Below are 21,736 nucleotides of genomic sequence, written 5' to 3' on the forward strand. Positions count from 1 at the left end.
AAGCCAACCAAGACAAATTTAAACTAAAGAAAGTCGGGAGGGGTTGCAGGTACATGCTTAGACCAGTTATCAGAAGGTGAATACCATGGCTTGTGGCAAGCCTCCCTGCCCCGAAAAAAGTTTTCATTTCCATAGATGGGTTTGGATTTCCCTACTTGTCAGATGGTATGCCATGCTTCTTGCCTGGACCAACTTCAAACTACATCCTCCTACCTATACCTCTCACATAGCTGATATTACAGGTATGTGCTATTAGAATGCCCAGCCTGTTCTATTTTTAAAAAATTATCATAAAGATGATGGAAAAGGGGTTATAGTTATATAAGTCAGGTGCTGAGTACCTATCTTTTTGAACAGTGTCATCTTGTCTTTCATTTTCCTCAGTTTTTTTTCCCTCCCAATTTGCTACCCACAAGTTGTATAGTTCATTTTCAAGGTAGTGTCTAGGGAGTGTCACTGTAAAATTAATTCATCCTTTGGGCCACCATTTCTGTGTTTCCTGTTATATTCCTCAAATCAAATAAAATTACATACAAGACAGAAAGCACAGAAGTCAAAAGAAGTGACAAAAGGGGAAAAACAGAAAAAGAAAAACAAAACACAAAAGTAAAATAAACAATCTCTCATTTTCATTTCTTGAAGTTAGTTTCTATACACATCATTTTATACGATCATATGCTCATAGCTATTGAGTCTTTCTGATTCTCTTTTAAGTGTTTCCTCCTTTAACCTCTCTATGTGAATGTTTTTGAGACCTGTTTTTTTGTTTCTTGTCAGTTGTAGGGCTTGAATTCTGGGCCTGGCCACTATTCCTAAGCTCTTCAGCTCAAGGCCAGCATTCACTTGAGCCACAGCACCACTTTCGGTTGGTTTTCTGGTTGTTTATTGGAGATAAGAGTCTCCTGGACTTTCCTGTTTGGGCTGGCTTTGAAATGCAATCCCCAGATCTCAGGCCCTTGAATGTTTAGGATTACAGGCATGAGCCACCAGTGCCTGGCTAGTCCTGTTTAATCTATCATGTCCAAGTGTACTTTAAGAAAAAAGCTTTGCTATTTATTTATTTATTTTTGGCCTGGGCTGGACTGAAACCATGATTCTCTTGATTCTCTTATTTCTGCTTTCCAAGTAGCTGGGATGACAGAAGTGACCCTCTTATGAATACATAGAAGCAGATGTTTCTTTATAAGCCAATTTAAAAATGTCTGTCTTTCAACTGCAAATAATATATTCTATCAACACGTATGACTGATACATGTTTGGTCTGAGCTGTGTATTATTTCATAACGTCTATTTGTATTACATCATACTTAGTGTTTCTGTATTGTTATGTCTTCTTTGCTTGGAATACTTCGGTTATTGATGAAAATTTGATGTTTGCTATAGATTGATTTTATGTTTATATCTGCTCATGTGATTTTAATAACCTATTCTCTTCTTCCTTACTGACTTATATGTGATTGGCCATTTTTAACTGTTTCAATCGTTTATGGTTTATTTTGCTTTCCTTAGCTCATTTATAGTTGCATTCTTTTTATTTCAGAACAATGTATAATGTATACACATTGTTCTTCTATCTTTTGATTTAATTTTATATTGAAACCATATCTGAATGGTAACTTTAATAAGTGTTCCCCAAAGACTGATTTGTTCAAGGTGTGGTCTCCAGCCTGTGGCATTGTTTGGAGGCCAGGAAACCTTTAAGAGCTTCAGCCTAGTGGAAAGTTCTTAGGTTCCTGGAGATGCAGATTTGGGATCATTGCTTCTTCACTTTGTATCCTAGCCACCATAAGGTCAGTAGCTTCTTCCACAATGCACTCTCAATATGCTATGTCTTGACTAGCCACAGGCTCCAAAGCAAAAGGGTTAATTAACCTGATTGAAAACACAAGCCCAAATAAACATTTCCTTTTTAAACTTTATTTTATTGTAAAGATGCTGTACAGAGGGGTTACAGTTACGTGAGTAAGGCAATGAGTGCATTTCTTGTCCAGCATTGTTACCCCTTCCCTTATTGTTTTCCCACTATCCCTTCCCTCACCTCCCTCACTACCCCTCCCCCCCCCACTGCATGAAGTTGTAAAGTTCATTTCCAATATACTGTCTTGTGGGTATCCTTGTTGCAATGGGTCATCCTGAGACCTTGTTTCAGTATTTTGTTATTCCTCTTCTACTCCCCAAATTAGACAAATGTATATACAAGATATAGAGTACCAAAAATCAAGTACAATGACAAGGGATATACCATAGGGGGAAGAACATACAAAGGAAACAAAAAAAATCACATAGAACATTTCCTCTTATTACTCTGCCTTATCTCAGGTATTTCCTTTCAGCAACAAGGGCTGACTAATGCAATCTGTTTGTCAAAGCTTCCCTCGCTATCTCTTGGTTAAAGCTTACCCTCTAGTAGATGGCTCCAGGAAGATAAATGTGGATGGTGTTCTTTGAGTGCCTGCCTACTCCTTCAAAATTGTCTTGTTTTCAGTAGCTTTTGTGTGTGTGTGTGTGTGTGTTTGTGTTAGTACCAAGAACTCAGGGCCTCACATTTTTTTGAGTGTGTGTGTCATTCTTGAGACTTGAACTCAGGGACTGGACACTGTCCCTGAATTTCTTCTACTCAAGACTAGCACTCTACCACTTGAGTCACAACTCCTCTTCCAGTTTTTTTGAGTAGTTTAGTGAATATAAGAGTTTCAAGTATTTTTCTGCCTGGGCTGGCTTTGAACTGCAATAATCTGATCTCTGTTTCCTGAGTAGCTAGGATTATAGGTGTGACCACCATGGACCTCTACCACTTGAGTCTTACTTCCAGCTCTGCTTTCTATTATTATTTTAATATATATTTTATTGTAAAAATACTGTACAGAGGGGTTACAGTTACATGAGTAAGGTAATGTGTACATTTCCTATCGAGCATTGTTACCCCCTCCTTTGTTTTTCCCCTACCATCCTTTCCCTCTCCACCTCCCCAACTCCTCCCTCCCTCACCAAGTTGTAAAGTTGTTTTCAACATTGTATCTTGTACATCACTTTATTACAGTGGGTCAACCTGTCTCCTTATTTCAGCATTTTGTTATTTCCCTTCCCCTCCCCAAATTAGAAGAACGTAAGGCACTGGAATCACATACAATGAAAACAGAGGTTATACCAACAACATACAAAATAAACAAAAAAAAATCACATAATACACTATAAGTACATTAAAAACAAGTAGAAATGGTCAAAAGCTATGTACATATGATCATATAAGATGATGCTAAGCGAAATTAACCCCAAGATATGGACACAAGTGGTTTTATCTCTCTTGCTGTTGATTATTTTTGAGACAGTGTCTCAAGGGCTGCTTTCCTGGGCTTGATTCAAGCCATAATCCTCCAGATCTCAGCTTCCTGAGTAGCTGGGATTACAGGCGTGGGATGCCTGCACCTGATTTTGTTTCATTCTTCATTTCACTTGGTTATGAGGGTTCTTATGTCAATTTCTTTAATATTTATTCTTTGTGTGCTCTAAAATTTTCTTTATTTCAGGTATGGTTTTTAGCTTTTCTTCTTCTATATCTTCCTTTACTCATTGTCTTTGATGTCTCCATGGTTTTGTCCATTCAGTGTTTATATTTTTGAACAAGTGATTTATATTCCTATAACATGCTATAGACACAGGCACAAAATATGATAAGTAGTGTAGAGAGTGATCTAAATAGACTGAAGAGTGAGCTTTAATTCCCTAATCCCCAGAATTGGAAAATGTTAAGACTTCTGGTTGGAACCAAATTCTAATCACAGGTAATCTTGTAACATAGGAGAGGAAGATTTTTATTTATTTTTGGGGGGGTTGATTTTGGGGCTTGAACTCTGGGCCTGGGCTCTGTCCCTCAGCTCTTCAGCTCAAGGTAACTTCAATCTACCACTTGAGCCACAGAGCCTCTTGTGGTTTTCTGAGTGGTTTATTGGAGATAAGAATCTCACAGGCTTTCCTGTCCTTCCTAGCTTTGAGCCATGATCCTCAGATCTCAGCCTCCTGAGGATTACAGGCTAAGATTACAAGCGTGAGCCACTACAAAAGAGACAGAGGAGTTTGAGTATAGAACTAAGAGAGGATACACTGACAAGAGGAAATTGTTAAACACCAAGAAATTTATATATCCTCCATTAACTATCAAAGATACAAAAACAGATTTTCTTCTAGTGCCTTATGAAGGATGTGATATGTATATCAATATGTACATAATGTATTTGAAATGATGTGGAAAATTTTAAATTTGGCTCTTTAAAAACTGGAAACTTGGAGGGGGGAGGCTGGGAAGGGAGGTGAAGGCTAAACAAAGGAGGAGGCTGCAATGCTTGGTAAGAAATGTATGCATTATCCTGCCCATGTAATTGTAACCCCTCTGTACAGTATGTTCTCATATAAAATAAAATTAAATTAAAAAACAAAACAAAACTGGAAACTTACCAAAGAAAAACAGTCTCCTTAGAGAGTAAGATCCACACGCTATAGCTCATTGCATTTGCACTGTCATACCATTAACATTCATTCTACTGATATACTGTCCCTCTGTCTCTCTTTCTCTGTGTCTCTTTCTTTCTCTTTCCTGTGTGTGCTTATTATGTTTGTGTGTGTTACAGGAAGGGACTGAACCTGAGGATTTACTATCTTATGCATGCTGGTTAAGACTCTTGCATCTAAACAAACCTTCAGGCCTTTTGTTTGTATTTTGTTTAGCAAATGGACCATAATTTCCACATAAGGGTTCCACATTCAAAAATCTCCACATACTTGGATCTCTCATTTTTCAATCAGTTCTACAGTCCACAGACTGTATTTTTTTTACCTTCAGGAGAAGATGAAGGCCATCTAATTTTATATTTCTTTAACCCATATCTGTTTTAAGGAAGACACTATGTAGCACAGGTTCTGTGTATGATCTGCAAACTCCCCATAGGTATAACAGGAGACTACCCAATCTCTAGCCTGGCCACATGCTCAGTACCCAATCCCACGCTCATTAACTAATGCAATAAATAAAATCATTATTGTGTCAAAGGTAATTACGTTAGTGTTTGTGTTGCTAAGCCACTAAACGTATAGTAGTTTGTTACAAATGCTAGTGAAAATTAGTTAATACAGTGATACTATGGATATATCTTTTAATTTTTAAGTATTTATTTTTAATTTTCAAAATTAACTTTAGGTTTACAAAGCAGTTTATGAATACAATCCCATCTTGATCATGGTCACTCCATTCATCATATTATTTCTCCTTTTCTTTTCCTCCTCCTCCTGCTCCTCACTCTCCTCCTCCTCCTCCTCCTGCTCCTTCTCCTTCTCTGTGTGTGTGTGTTTATGTGTATGTCATAAATGTAGACTGGTTATGGGGTTTGGACTTAAGAGTCTGGTCTCTGTGCCTTATTTTTGCTCAAGGCTAGCTAGTCCAGACTCTTTTGGGTGATTAATTAGACATAAGAGTCTCAAGGTCTTTCTTTCCAAGGCAGGCTTTGAATCAAGATCCTCAGCTCTCAGCCTCCTGATACCTGGGATTAGAGAGATGAGTCATAGGAGCTTGGCTTCATCATGATTTTAATTCTAAAAGTGTGGAGAGCTGCGGGAGCCACGACCAAAGACGGCGCAGCCGTAAAAATGGCGTGGCCGCAAAAATGGCGCGGTCACAAAAATGGCGCGGTCGCAAAAATGGCGCGGCCGCAAAAATGGCGCGGCCGCAAAAATGGCGCGACCGCAAAAATGGCGCGGCCACATGGCGCGGCTGCGACCAAAGATGGCGCTGGCTCCCGCCTTCCGTCTTCCCGGTGACTAGTGCTCTCTGTAAAAAACAACTGCTTATATGGCTATGACTTGGCTCCTAGTTTGCTTCCGTGTTTGCAGCCCTATAGGTATATGCCACGTGGCGCTTCGGGATTGGCCATCCAGGAGGCTTATAATTGGAGCTCGGGGGCAGAGGGAAGGAGAAGCGGGAAGAAGCGGGCAGAAGAAGCGAGAGAGAAGATGTTGTAAAAGGTCCTGAATAAACCGCCTGAAAGAAGAACCTGTTGTCGCATCATCCTTGCGGGTCGAGGCAGTCGCCACTCCAATACAAATGAGAAAGCTCTGATCTTCGACCAAAGGCACTATACATTCTAAAAACTAAATGTTAAACTATCATGATCTTTTTGAATACAGGTAAGATTTTCAAAAGAAGTCAGTCATTGCATGGCATCAGAAAGGTCCATTCAGCTGTGAGATAAAAATCTCACGAGAAGAATCTCATTGGAACGATTGAGAAGACTTAAGAAGTAAAACCCTGTACCCTTCACTTACAACTCTTCTCCCACTAATAAGCCTTCCCTAACCTGCCCATCCCCCACAACACTTATTAGTCCTCCCCTTGTGATTCTAATGATGCACCTGCTTTACAGCCCTTGTTCTAATGTCATGTTGTGTAACTCCGCCTTCCTCAATACAATGCACACTCAGAGGCCAGGGACTTGATTTTTGCATCTCTTCCCAGTGCCTGCCATCGTAGGATGTAGGCTCTACAATCAAACAGATGTTAAGACTGAGCATACAGAGAAGAGAATTTACTTTCAGCCCCAGCTTCAAATGATGCACAGACATTATCTTGTGTGGCAATCCCTCTCTTCTAAAGCCTTGGCCTGTTAGGGGCTAAAATCCCATTCTCTCCTACTTTTCCCCCAGCTCTAACTTCGTGTATGCCCTTGTTACTTCTTTCCCACCTGCCCTTTCAGAGACAGCAGTGCTAACGCAGGAACATTTGTTTCCTCCTTCTCTATTTTCACTAAAAAAATAAGTATACTATGCTGTCTTCAATGACATCTTGAAAATTTAAGTATATGATGTTCTATATTTTATTTATTTATTTTTATTTTTTTCTCTTTTTTATTGTGAAAATACTGTACAGAGGGGTTACAATTACACGGGGAAGATAGTAAGTTTCTTATCAAGCATTGTAGCCTCCTCCTTTGTTTACCCTTCCCATCCCTTCCCATCCTCCCTCCCCCCCACCCAACCCCCCCCGCCCCCGCAAGTTGTAAAGTTCGTTTTTGACATGATAACTTGTACTTCTCATTGTTGCAACAGGTCCACCTGTATCCTTATTTAAATGACTTGTTTTTCCCCTTCCCCTACACAAATTATACCGACATCAAATACAGTGAAAGCATGGGTTATACTGTGGGGGAGGGACAAACAAAGCAACAATGAAATAATCTTATAATTGCGTTAGAAACAAATGCACGAAAGAAAAAAACATTTAAAATACATATCTTAGGGTGGTTCATTTTCCTAACATCACCTTATCTGGCCTTTTCTGCTTGACTCATACATATACTAGATATTGCAAATAAGGGAAATCATGGGACCTATGTTTCTTTGGGCTTGGCTTACTTCACTTAATATAATTATTTCCAAGTCTTTCCATTTCCTAACAAATGGGGTGATGTTCTATATTTTAAACTCATTACCTGAGCCTTATTTCTGAGTCCTTACCTCTTTCTTACCTCACGAAACCAGCTGATACCACATACAAGTTAGTACACCAACCCTATACCTGATATGAACTTATTCTTTTCTTGTCCCATGGCTATAAGACATTTCTCTCTTCTCTTTATTCATGAACTGATCAACATTATTGTTCCACATACAGCCACCTAGCTGGGAAGACACTCTTCACCTGTTGCACTTCAGATAAGAATGACTCAAAACCTGTCTCCTGAAACCTCTACATGTCTCTTGTCATTTATCAACTTCTACTGGTTGGATTGTGGGGCTGTGGCTCAAGTGCTAGAGTGCTGTCTCCTAGCAAGCACAAGGTCATGAATTCAAACCTTAGTACCACCCTAATCCACCCTTCCTACCCCAAATCCAATGGGAAAATCTCTAAAGGCTATGGCTAGCTCTCTGTTACCTGATCCATGCCTTCAGTCCATTTTCATGGATTATTCTTGATATAGGGTCTAACGTTATACCCTGGACAGCCTGCACATGATACTATTATTTGTTTCCCCACACAGCTGGGATGACAGGTGTGTACCCATCCACCCAGCAACTGGTTGCAATGGAGTCTTATGACCTTTTGTCTCATGATCTCTGTCTTCCAAATAGGATTATAGCTGTGTTTGGCGTCATTTTTTTTTTTTTTTGGTCGGTCCTGGGGCTTGAACTCTGGGCTTGGGCACTGTCCCTATGCTCTTTAGCTCAAGGTGAGCTCTCTACCGCTTGATCCACAGTGCCATTTCCAATTTTCTAGTGCTTTATTGAAGATAAGAGTCTCACAGACTTTCCTGCCTGGGCTGGTTTTGAACCATGATCCTCAGATTTCAGCCTCCTAAGTAGCTAGGATTACAGGCGTGAGCCATTGGCGCCCAGCTTGTTTTTGTTTTTTCGATGATGTCAGTTACCTTTTTTTTCCCCAGGCAAATCTTGAGCTCTAAATCCTCCTGCCTCTTTGCCTGCCCAAGTAGTTGATCTCACAGATGTGTACCACCATGTCAATGCTGGCTGAAGCCATTCTCTTAAAAAGGAGACACATTCAGCCTCTTACTTAAAACCTTTCTAAAATGCTTGACCTTCCCAGGTGATCTTCAATTCATTGTTTTCAGTTCTTTATCTTATTAGGCAATATGTCCATGATGAACACAGGATGTTTTTAATGGTTCTATATATCATCCTGATATCAGCACTGGAGATACATCATGAAAATACTGTAATTGGGGGGAGGGTGCTTGTTTTTGTACTTGTATAGATCTCAATGGTGGTCTCTGAAAGTGCAATGCATCCTGTACATGCCTGGCTTTGTTCCAAGCATATTACTCTGAACTGATTTCATCCTTCTAGTACTGTGCAGAGTGATTTCTTTTTCCAATTAATGTATATTAATGGTTTCATTGTGTTATTTCCATACATGGACATAATGGTGTTTCATTAAATTCACCCCATCTATTGCTCTTTCTTAACCCTCCCTACTCTTGACTGAATTATGCAATTTTAACAGATGTCACTATTCTATTTTCACTATTCATATAAAGTGTTCTGATCACGTGCTTTCCACTGTGTCGTGTTCTTCCATCCCCTCTTCCCAGTTTTTCACTCTCCAATTATCTCCATTGTCTACTCATGTAATTCATTTTATTTAGATCTAGATGCTGCCTATGAGAAAGAAGATGCAAATATTTATCTTTCACTGTGAATTATTTTACTTCATGTGATGTTCTCTAATTCCAGTAATTTTCTTCAAGACATCATTGCAGTTTTCTTTATGACTGAGTAATAGTCCATTGACCTTATTGTTATTATTTTGACATTATTATAATTAATCACTACAGTACCTCATGAATTTTTTTTTGTCCCTTGTGGGCCTTGAACTCTGGGCCGGGGCGCTGTCCCTGAGCTCTTTAGCTCAAAGCGAGTGTTCTATCCTTTGAGCCACGGCATGACTTCCTACCTCATGATTTTTGTCCATCCATCAAGTTATTGTGTGCCTAGGCTAATCCCATACCTCCAGTGTAATTTGTCCTCCCTTTTCCATATTTAGCCGACCCACGTCATATCTGTCTTAACTTTGCATTAACTTTATTCTTTCTGACTTAAACTATTGCAAGCTGTGGTCTACAGAATATGGTCTATTCCAATTGAATGTCTGAGATCTGCTTAACTGACACTTGATCCATTATATTTCTGTCTCAAGTTACCATCCTCACCCCACGAATGGCAGGCAGCCAGATCTCTTTGGCAGGTAATTAGAAGTCTTCAGCACCAGCACATTTTCTTTAGGGTGTTTGTATTTTTTATGTGTGCAGCTTTTAAAGCTAAGAATCCTTTACAAAATAATACCATTATCTAGCAAGATCTAGAGAGCTAGTTTGGAAAGTTGACTTAAAGTGCAAAGTCAGTTCTGCAACAGAAGAAGGAGGAAAACATAATTTTAACTGTCTGGTTTTATGGTGGGAGGAATCACATATTCCAGGCAAAGGAAAAGAATTCTCATCAACAATTCCCAGAAGATTCCAGCGGAAGCACCATGCTCCCAAATAAATCATGCTCTTCATGTTGAAATACAATTTAGAAGGCCCATTATTTCAATGGAATAGTTAGTCTGGTCCAATGTAGACAACAATAATTACCTACAAACCTTAATTTATGGAGATCACATTCAAAGGTACTTTTTTGTTAGATTTATTATTTCAAACACACAAGAATAAATCATGCTTCACTTCAGAATAACATAAAGATTATCTGAGTATAAAGACTTTGCTCCCAAGATTTTCACTGAAATAAATTTAAGGAATGACCATAGCTGGAAAAGGCTAGAGGTGTTTGCGTTGATAACAGATGAAAGTTTTCAATATTCTGGAAGGCAGAAGGAGGATGTGAGGATTCAAAAAGGAAATACAGAGAAAAGCATGGGGCCAGCTGGAGGAAGAAGTCTGCAGTCAGGAACTACATGGGGCATGAGAGGTGAGAGCAAAGAACCTGAGACACGTAGGGCAGAAAGTATGGAGACTGATTTAAAAGAAAAAAAAATGTTTTATATTAAGATGAAGATACACTATAGGCAAATTAGTGGAAAAGGAAGCAATAGAAAAACAGTGGCTTGCATAATCATGAGTCAAAAAATAAGACAATTTAGTATCACTGGATAACAAGAAAATATAAGCAGTTTACTCAGAACTGAATAAAACAAAATCTTTTGGCCAGGGCCATTGGCATATGCTTATAATCTTAGCTACTTAGGAGGCTGAGATCTAGAGGGTTGTATTTAGAAGCCAAAGGTATGATTTAAGTTGGTGGAGTGCTACCTAAGCAAGAAACTGAAAAAGCTTGAGGCCATTTGGTGCAAGAAAAGAAGACATTTTCTTTATGGTATTAAGAACATAGAAATCTGTCAAATTCTCCAGTCACTCACAAACAATATCTAGAAAGATGAGTGCAGTTAGAGGCTATTTTATTTAGAAAATTGTGAACATTTCAAAGTGTGAGTGTTGTTTAGCTTATTTGTAAGTAATTGAAGGATAAAATAAAGTAAAAAATGTATATCTTTAAGTAGGGAATTTGAGATGTTGGCTTAAGTGAATAAAATCCAGACTAAAACTGAAACATGTGTATGAGTATTTTATGCAAATTAATGAAATTTTGAATGTTTATGTAGAAGACAGTGTGACAACAGATGATATTTACCTGTCAAATTCTTCTTTTTCCTTTTTTATTTTTTAAACTAGAACTGGGATTTGGACTCAGGGCTTCTCATTTTGGTTGGGCTTGCTTGGGTGGTTATTGTTCTAGTACTTGAGCCATGCCTCCAGCCTCGTTTTTGCCTGGTTAATTATCCTCATGGACTTTTTTGTTTGGGCTGGCTTTGAACTGAGATGTTACAAATCTCAGTCTCCTTAGTAGCTAAGGTTACAGGTTTAGGCTACCAATGCCCTTTTTTTTTTCATTCCTCTTTCTTTCCTGCTTGCCTACCTATCTGACTTCCTGCCTGCCTTCGTTCTCTTTTTTCTTTCTTTTTTTCTTGTGGTAGTATAGTTTAATCTTAGGAGTAGACTCACAATATCTATTACCATGCTTGTCAGGCTGGTTAAGAGAAACAGGTAGAACAGGAAGAAAATAGAAGTGAAAGAGGCTGGCTATTCTTTGGGTGCAAGAAGTAGCAGATGGTATAATGAAAGCCAGTTAGTTGCTGGAGAGGCTTTTCTTCTACTCTATGTAGCTGAGTTTTGTCTGCTTGTATTTCCCTTATTGTTATTTGCCTTCTGTTCTATTGGACACACACACACACACACACACACACACACACACACATCTCCTGTGGTTTGTTAACCCGAGAGGCAACCAAATTCAGACCCAGTTGTGGAGTGAGGTCAGAAGTTCAGTTACCTATGACGTGGGTCTCAGGGGCAGTGGGAGGTGCTGGAATAAACCCTGATTTTAATCAACCTGAATTTAAATCTGGGAGTTTCCTGGTGTCATAGATGTCAGGAGAAAATCCATTATCCTGCTTGGGCCTCAATGTCTTTCTGAACAATGAGCAAAGCCCTGCCTCTTTTGGTGGATTATTGGCTGTATTGTGCATACATGGAAAACATTTTAGCTTCTGTGGAACATCAGTGAAAACATGTCAACCAGATGAATGGATTCTCTTACAGGGGGTTTCCTAGGGCTCTTTCTCTCCCCCAGAAGCCACGTAAGCACTGCAGTGATTTTGCCTTGTTTGGGGACCTGGCCCTGTACTTTCAGAACACTCCCAGGTCACTCTTGTGTACAGTCAGGGTTGAAAATAATTGAGTTAATGCATATTAAGTGCTTTTAAGGTTCCATTAGTAGCATAATTCTTTTTATTCCAGTTTGTGTAGTAATAGAGTTTCAAAACTGGGCCTTAGACTTGCTAGGCAAGTGCTCTACCTCATGAACCATCCTTTTAGCCCCTAATTTTACTTCTGGAACAGTGTATTTATGGCATATGGCCATTAAGGCTCCCAACAAATGCGTTGATTCTTCTTTTTTTTGTTGTTGTTGTTGGTCATGGGGCTTGAACTCTGGGCTTAGGTGCTGTGCTTGCGCTCTTCAGCTCAAGGCAAGTTCTCTACCACTTGAGCCGTAGCACTACTTCTGGTTTTCTAGTGCTTTATTGGAGATAAGAGTCTCATGGACTTTCCTGCCCTGGCTGGCTTTGAACCATGATCCTCAGATCTCAGCCTCCTGAGTAGCTAGGATTACAGGCATGAGCCACCAGCACCTGGCTTTTAATGCGTTGATTCTTTACAAAGTTATACAACATGGCTTCAACCAAGAACCATTTTCTAGACCAGCTTCTTCTCCTTATAATGATTGACAAACAGCTAGAGTGGTTACTTTTATGCCTCTAAGTTCTCTCTTCAATGGTAAACCTTATGGAGCATTTTTGGTTGGCAGGTGCTTATTCAAAAAAAAAAAAAAAAAAGAAAGTACAACTCACTACCCTTTTTCAATTTGAGGAAGGGAGAAATATTATCAGACTGTTTGAAAATCAAATTATTATTTCAGTGGTAGATGCTATGGTGCTAGAATCCACAGGGCACTGGAAGGGCTTGAAAGAAAAGTGTTTACCCTAACTCAGACTAGAGAGGTCCCTTTGGAAAAAAAATTCCATTAGAAGGGATGGGTAAGCACTTTATACGTAATATGCAAGTAAACATGAGAGAAAGAAAGGAGCTTTAATAAAATGTAGAGAAGAGTAACCACTCTGGGTTATACCAGGCATTCCATATCAAGTCTGTGTTACTGGAACCAAGTGCCTAGGAAAGATAGTAGTGGAAAAAATGTAATCCAGAGATGGAGGGCTGATTTCACTCAGGAAAGCAGTGTTTGTCCTAATAACATTCCTTTTTTGTTGTTGTTGGTTGTGGGCTTGAAATCAGCTTGGGCACTGTCCCTGTACGCTTCAGCTCAAGGCGAGTGCTCTAGCACTTGAGCCACAGCACCACTTCCTGTTTTCTATTGGTTCATTAAAGATAAGAGTCTCACAGACTTTTCTTGCATGGGCTGGCTTTGAACCATGATCCTCAGATCTCGTAGCTAAGATTACAGGTGTGAGCCACTGACACCTGGCTCCTAATAACATTCCTTTGTGGTCTGAGCCCATGTCACTGCTTACGATGAAGAGTAGATGGATTTCCTCTGGGAGAAGGAGAGAAAGAAATTTGTGAATTGAAGACTTCATAAAAGGAGAAACCCAATATTGTAAGTAACAGGAATTAAATGATGCCAGATAATAAGATCTGAAATACGTTCTGTAAGGCGGTGCAGGAAAAATACTTGTCTATATATCAATACATAAATAATGTGCATATGTCTATATACACATGTGTGTGCAAATGAATATATATATCCATGCAGATGAATTTACATTTTGGTTAAAATCATAAAACTGAACAAGGGTTTGATTGTGAATGTCTTAAATGTATGTTATTTGGAATTTCTATGTTAGAAGAGATCCCACAGATTATCCACACAGGATTAATTTGAATAAAAGTGCCATTTTACACATCATTATACTTTCTTAGAACATTAAGTAGTGATCTAAATAAAGAAACAAATATACAAAGAAGCTGGAAATTTACACAGATCAAAACATTTAGCTTAAAATTGATTTCTTTTGTGGTTTAAGCAAACAACAAAATCCAGATTAAGTGTTTATATAGCTCACAACTGTATGCCATTGTTTAATTTTTCTATAAACTTTACAATGTCCATCTTGTGACATTTCAAAAGATCTATGCTTCTCTTCAGACTAGTTAATAAAAGTCTGTCCTTAAGTGGTACATGATTCGTTTTCATGTATTCTCCTTATCTCGAACAATATCAATTATTTGAGCCTCTTCCTTCTCCCCAAACCTGTAGAGATCACAAAATTCTTTGAGACTAAAATTGACCATATTGGCAAGAGAGGCAAGGAAGAAATGGTCAAAATGGTTCATGGATCTTTCTTTTTTTTTTTTTTGCCATTTAGACAAGGAATTTTGTATTTTTCTTCTTTGAACAAGTCACCTGAAAATTGGTGTGTGAATAAAATTTCACAATGGTTCCCAGATTTTGCAACCCATTCCTTTTTTTTTTTTTTTGAGTTCAATTGTGCCTCTCAAAAGGAAACTTGAAATTCCTAACCCCTAGAACATCATAGTGAACTCTCAATACTAAGTATTAGTCTTACAGAATTGATCTAGTAGCAACGAGGTCATTAGTTTGAGTTCTAACCCAATAAGACTGGTATGCTTATAAAAAGGAGAAATTAGGACAGAGACAAGTCCTGTGTGGTGGCTCATGCCTGTAATCCAGTTACTTAGGAGGCTGAGATCTGAGGTCCACAATTCAAAGCCAGCCCAGGCAGGAAAGTCCATGTGACTCTTGTCTCTAATAAACTACTCAGAAAAAGCCAGAAGTAGTGTTGTGGCTCAAGTGCTAGTCTTGAGCACAAATTGGTCTCATGGACCAAACCCAGAACCAGAGTTCAAGCCCCTAGAACAGGCAGTGAAGATGGTGGAGTGATTCTAGCTACTCAGGAGGCTGAGATCTGAAGTTAATGATTCAAAGCCAGCCCTGGCAGGAAAGTCTGTGAGACTCTTATAATTAACTACCAGAAAACCAGAAATGGGGCTGTGGCCCAAAGTGGTAGTGAGGTAGCCATGAGTGAAAAAGCCCAGGGACAGTGACCAGGCCCTGAGTATAAGCCCCACAACTTACAACAACAACAAAAAAGATGATAGAGTGGAATGATACCAACCAGAGACCAAGGGCAGGCAAAGATGGCTGACAATATGTCAGAACGCTGAAACAGGCAAGGAAGTGTCACCAAATTCAGGCCACCAGTTCTGGAGGGCCACACAGCTCTTCTTCATGAAAGACTTCAAAGGTGGCACAAAGCTACTGAATCAGGAGCAGGTTTATTATAGCACCTTCTAGGAGAGTAGGCTCAAGAAGAAGTGTTGTACTGGAGGTCCTGAGATCCTCAAACTCTTATCTGTGGCCATAGTGGTCAGTCCAGGAAAACTGGGTTCATGCCTATTAACTTGGGTTATGCCTTGCCAAGTCTCTATACACATGGGACAAGGGAATGCTGACCTTGGAAGGTCACACCTGGGCTCTTTGCACAGCTGTGGAGCATATGGGTTAGGGAGACCCTGTTGTGTCTCAGTTATTCTATTAACATGCCATCCCTCTCTCAGCAATCAGGTTTCAAAACTCCCTGACTAACCCTTGCCAGGATTCTCCACTACAGGTTTCAAAGGGAACATACATTGATCTTTAACTTTCAAGACTTGAGTATTATGAGGTATTTAATATCTACTTTTTGGACTTTCATTCGCTTCTTTTTCTCTTGGCAGTACCAGGATTTGAACTCAGGACCACCTGCTGTCTAGGCAAGCACTCTTATCCTTTGAGCCACACCTCAAGTCTTTTATACTTTAGTTTGTATGTTAGATCAGGTCTCATGCTTTTATCTTAGACCAGCCTTGAATTTCAATCTTTCTAGTTCCACCACTTAAATTATGTAGGACTATGTGGCTCAATTAGCATGCCCAGCATGTTTGTTGAGACTGGTTTTGAACTGTCGTCTTCCTATCTTCTCCTCACAAGTTGACTAGAATTACAGAATCACAGACATGAGCTAGCTCAATGGCAAAACAATCAATCCATAACAATAATATTAAATACCAATTAACAAAAGACATTTAAAAGTTATTTTTTTCATGCCAGCACCTAAACAAATCATTAGATAAATAAATAAATAACGAATCTCATTTTGTACAAGAAAGCATCTCATTTGGTAAATGAAAGAAACTGAATGATAAGAACGTAGAAAGGACACTTTAGAAAATAAGAGAAACTCCCTGAAATTCCCCTCCCTCTAACTTACACATAAAAGCATACTGTCTTTTCCGTCAGAACGAAGCAGATTTGAGTTGCTGGCCCACATGTTGGTGATGCACCCGGAAGCCAGATGTTTTACGGGTCTGTGATTCCGAAGATAATGGAATGCATTCCTGCGATCTGTTCTGTCACTCAGTCTGTCATGCCTCCGGTCTACACTGGGGCAGGGCATGGAAACAGAGTCTTCACTTTAGAGTCACGGCGTTTGTTTCTCTTGCATCTTTCTCAGAGAACCTCTGACTTCTCTCCTGCAGAGAGGCCCTGGAGGATTTCAAGGTCTGAGAAAAGAGGTTTGACTGTGGGTCCAAAAGAACAGGATTGTGATGAAAAACCACTGAGTTAGCCTAACGAGACTTGTCTATGTTGATGACGAAGTTTCTCAAGTGGGCCAATTTAACACTGGTGTCTTCTTCCTCCTTCGTGGTATTAGACAGCATGCATTCCTTAAGACCCAAGAGAACAACACCTTCTTGGGTAGAAAATATCATTAACAAAATAAAGGAGCTCAAGGAAGTCATGAAAAATTCTTTCATTTTTCCTCTCAGATTTATTTCTTTAACAGAATGTGAACTTTTCCATGTTTAAGGAAGGGGGATGATGAGTAAAGTTGAGTATACAGAGTGCCCCCTGGATTCCAGGAAAGGGATGAGAACTGGGACTGTGTGCACGGTGATTCATTGTCTCACCCACTGGGGTGCCTCAGACAGATGATTTCTAAAGTGGCATTTAAGGTTGAAAAGCCAAAGTAAGTTGGTGACAATTCCACATTTCCAGTGAAAAGTCTTGGAGTATGGGCGTCTGTAGGCATTCCCTGACAGGGTCACAGGGTTCTGGTTAAAAGCAATTAACAGGATCACATAAATAATTCTAAGAGTATCATCTAAGATGCCCTTGTACTCATTCTTTCTTTGCTTTGAACCTGCTGTGCTCTATGTCACTAATCTATCACAGAATACTAGAAAACAAAGCCATGGCAGAAAGATACTGGCAGTCAAATATCCCTTACATGTGGGCATGTCTTGAGTACTTGGACAGATGCCCTCACTCACTCAAGTTCCAGCATTGGCTTTCTGAGCAAAATCAGTTACTTCTTAGTTAGGGAACCCTTAGGGTATTAATCTGCATTCAAGACATCTTTTAGGGACATGGATATGGTGCTTATACCAGCAATCCCAACTACTTTAGAGGCAGAGACAAGATCATCACAGTTTGAGACTACCTGGGAAAAATGTTTGACTTCATTTGAAAAACAGACGATGATAAAAAGGTCTACTAGTCCATCGGTCAATTGGTAGAACACTTGCCTGGCAGGAAGAGACACTAAGTTCAATATAGCCATTACTCTATTGCTAGAAGGCAATCTATTACATGTTGACTCTGCTTGGTAGTATAAAGTTGGTGTTGAATTCCATGTTTTGTCCTGGAACTCTAATAATCATAAACACTCCCTACTTATGAATCCAGGTTTCCTGCTGCTATTGTAAATACCATGCTGTGCCGATACATGCTGTTTTGATATCAGCTGTAAGTATCTTTCAGTTTATTTAGCAACTCAAGAGACAAGTACTTGAAGCCTTGGATTGGTGCGATCCACTTTGCTAATGGCTGGATACAAGAACGTTGAGAGGCAAGCATCAGTGGCTCATCCCTGTAATCCTAGTTACTAAGGAGGCTGAAATCTGAGGATTGCAGTTTGATGCTAACTTTGGAAGGAAAGTCTGTGAGACTCTTATTTCCAATTAACTACCAAAAAGTTGGAAGTGGAACTGTGACTTAAGTGCTAGAGCTCCAGCTTTGAGTATAAAAGGTAAAGGACAGTGTCTAGAAGCCCTAGTACTAGCACAAAAAAAAACAAGAAACAAACAACAACATCAAAAACCTCAGTGAAGCTACTCAGGAGGCTGAGATCTGAGGATCATGGTTCAAAGTCAGGTCAGGCAGAAATCTCCCTGTGAGACTGTTATCTCCAATTAACCACTCAAAAACTGAAAGTGGCACTGTGGCGTAAGGAGTAGAGCACAAAGAGGCTCAGAGACAGAGGATAAATCAAAGGAAAAAAAAGTGAATAAAGAACTTCACACAATCCATTAAAAAACAAACAGAAAACAACAAAATAAAAACTCTTGTTTCCATATCTTGGAGTTCACTTGAAATGAAAAAGTTCCTTTGAAATGTATTCCAAGAAATGACAAAGACTTTTAAAAACACTTTAGAACTGAACTTAGTGGTAGAGCACTTATATAGCACATATGAAGCTCCAGCACTGCAAAAAGAAAGCAAATAAAAAACCTACAGAGAGCTGGGAAGGTGGCTCAGTAGTAGAGTGCTTGCCTTGCATGCATGAGGCCCTGGGTTCAATTCCTCTGCACCAGATAAGCAAAAAAGGGTGGAAGTGGTGCTGTGGCCCAAGTGGTAGAGCACTAGCCTTGAGCTGAAGAGCTGAGGGACAGCGCCCAGGCCCAGAGTTCAGGCCCCACAACTGACACAACACACACACACACACACACACACACACACACAACACAACAAAGACCCCTCTATAACAATGCTGTATTTACTGCAATCAGAATTAAAATATGATTTCCTGTTATAACAATCCAATTTTACTTTCCTCTGTTTATTAACAAGTACTGTACAGTTTGCTAAATTCGGGATCTATTTAAGGCCCAATATTTGAAATTGGTTGGTATATCATTTAAGCATCTTTGAAATTACGTGCCTTCTCTCAGTTATTTTCTAGCTCTTTCTCTGGGAATCATGCCATCCCTTCTGTACTTTCCCATAGTCTGGGATTTGATGTCCCTCGATTTCGTTCAAACACATAACCACATCCAGGTTTCATGTTCTTGGCAAGATGATTTTGTATTGTGTCAAACTGTCTTCAGGAGATGCCTGCTGTCCTGCTTTTCTGTCTGCTACCTGCTGGTGTCTGAGTGGTGGAGGAGCACTATCCTCAGCACCTACTGTACTTCTCACTATGCTGGTGTGACAGTTTCACAGTCTACTGTCCAACCATAGTTATTCTGCATTTTGTTTTGATCTCTTTGTATCTCAACATAGTTAATGAGTTCCTTACAACTTCCACATATTGAAAGCTATAGCTTCCTAATCACTTACTATTTCTCCTATTGCATGTGGGAATGTGTGGGCCAACAAAAACACAGATAACAAGATGCTTTCTTGGTGTATACTACCTTGAGTACCTCTACAAGTTCAATGCTTAGATCACATGGGAGATTCACTTGCAATATTGGTAGGTATTACCCAACTTTTCTACATGTTTCTCGAGGGCTTATCCTTACCAGATGTGTTGTTACACTTATTTTTGACAATCATCCATCTAAAGACCATGTCCTTTTTATTGTAAATTTCATTTCTAGAATAATCAGTATTTGTATGACCAGTATTGGTCATTTCTACATTCTCTCCTACATTTGTAATGCTCTTTTAAGAGCATTTTTTAATGCACTTATTTTGTACTTATACACACACATATGTATATATTTTTTAGCACTTGAACTCAGGGCCTGGGTACTATTTCTCTGCTTTTTTTTGCTTGAGATTAGTACTCTATCACTTGAGACAGCTCCACTTCTAGCTTTTTGCTGGTTAATTGAAGATAAGAGTCTTATAGAGTTTCTTGTTCTGACTAGCTTCAGGTTGCAATCCTAAAATCATAGTCTCCTGAGTAGGATTACAGGCATGAGCCACTGGCTTCTGGCTGCATTCTTTTTTAAATAAAACTTGGCCATTGAGTGATTGGTATTTGTCTTTTTCAAAAATGATAAATTCAAAATGCTGCTTTGTAAATATGGTACAATAATCTTTGATGTATTAGTATGTCATAGAATCACCAGAAGAAAATACTAAATGCCTTTAGACACCACAGATTACCACTCTCAACCGAGAGCTTTCTTCCATCATGCCAAAGAAAAATAAGTCTGCACAAACTGTTCTGAAACACAGTGATAGAAAATTTGACTACTGTCTCTACCTATTCTGTAAATGGAGACCATCAGTCTCCACAGCTATGACATCTTTTATGAGCACTAAAGTCACTTAATAGAATACTGACATTTATATCAGTATGCTTCATGTCTGGCTTTAAAAGTCCAAATATATTTCAATTTTTTAATGAAAAACATTCCACTTTTAAATGTGGTACCTTGTTTCTTTAAATTACAAATTCTTTAAAGTAAAACCTCCTACATTAAAATTGTTTATCATTTTCTGAATTAGTATTTTAAAATTGATTCCCAAAAAGCTTGTCTGATCCAATTATGAAATCTAGAAGGAAGACAAACTCCAGGATTATAATTACTCTCCTATGGCAGTTTCAAAGATAAGGTAAATAGATCGATAAAATTTTTAACTCATACTCACTGAAACATTAAGCAGTAGATTTTCATAATGTATATTTTAAAGAGTTTACATATTGTAAACTTACATCTTCAACTCATAAATTGCCTAAGCTTGATTACTTCTCTGTTGAAACTACAGTCCTTAGAAATTAGCTACATATATGAATGAAAGGCACACCTTCCATACAGACGAAGTGGTCTGGCTACAAATACTGTCAACAACACAAAAACAACGATATTCCCTCCATAAGCCCACACTATATAAAAGTAAGCTTTATAATCATGTCTTGCAGCTTAGAAACCACAAAACAACCGTTTATATGCACTTTTACTGAAAGAAAACATTTAATTCTGTCACCTATGTCTTGCAAGTCTTCCTATTCCCATTTCCAAACTTTTCTAAAATGTAAAATAAAATGATTTATATTATATGCACAACACCTAGTAATACCCAGCAGTTAACTTAAGGATATTTATACAGGAAACCTTTAACACAACACCTGATTTTGGGGAAAATATACTGCATCCTAGGGGAGACAGAACAAGGTTGTTATATATGAAAACACTCCATCTTCCTCATCTGTGGACACATGAAACCCCAAAGCACAAGGAGCATCCAAATTGTTCTGAATAAGGACAAATACTTAAGATTCCCAGTATCCAGACCCATGATCACATCTTCAGACCTGTACTGTTCAAATACTCAGGGATTAAAAACTCAGAAGCGCTTAAAATCTGGGGGAACACTGAGATGGTGAGAGGGTGAGCCCTTGGATTTCTTTCTGCACTTTTAAAAATATCTGAGGAGACGCTCAAGAACACACAATTAAAAAAAAAAAAAGCGATGGATCTTTAAAAAAAACATTGCAAAGGTGTCTAACAGCTAGAAAGCACAGGATGATGTCTTCCTAAAGGGGCCTTAATTTCCTTTAGGGAAGATGGATGGGGCATTTCTGGTT

At 39.0% G+C, this 21,736-nt stretch overlaps 1 long non-coding RNA gene across 3 annotated transcripts in view; it reads right to left on the reverse strand.

Moving 5' to 3' along the window:
- LOC122107947 overlaps window positions 1-16,712 on the reverse strand; it is a 35,948-nt gene extending 19,236 nt beyond the window's left edge. For all 3 annotated transcript variants that reach the window (XR_006147446.1, XR_006147444.1, XR_006147445.1), the window contains exon 1: window positions 16,403-16,712. This is a non-coding gene — a long non-coding RNA (uncharacterized LOC122107947). The remainder of the gene's footprint in view (window positions 1-16,402) is intronic.
- Between the last annotated feature and the right edge of the window lie 5,024 nt (window positions 16,713-21,736).

The sequence above is a fragment of the Dipodomys spectabilis genome, unplaced genomic scaffold, assembly GCF_019054845.1.
Source record: "Dipodomys spectabilis isolate Male_0828 unplaced genomic scaffold, ASM1905484v1 ptg000054l, whole genome shotgun sequence".
NCBI classification, from domain to species: Eukaryota; Metazoa; Chordata; class Mammalia; order Rodentia; family Heteromyidae; genus Dipodomys; species Dipodomys spectabilis.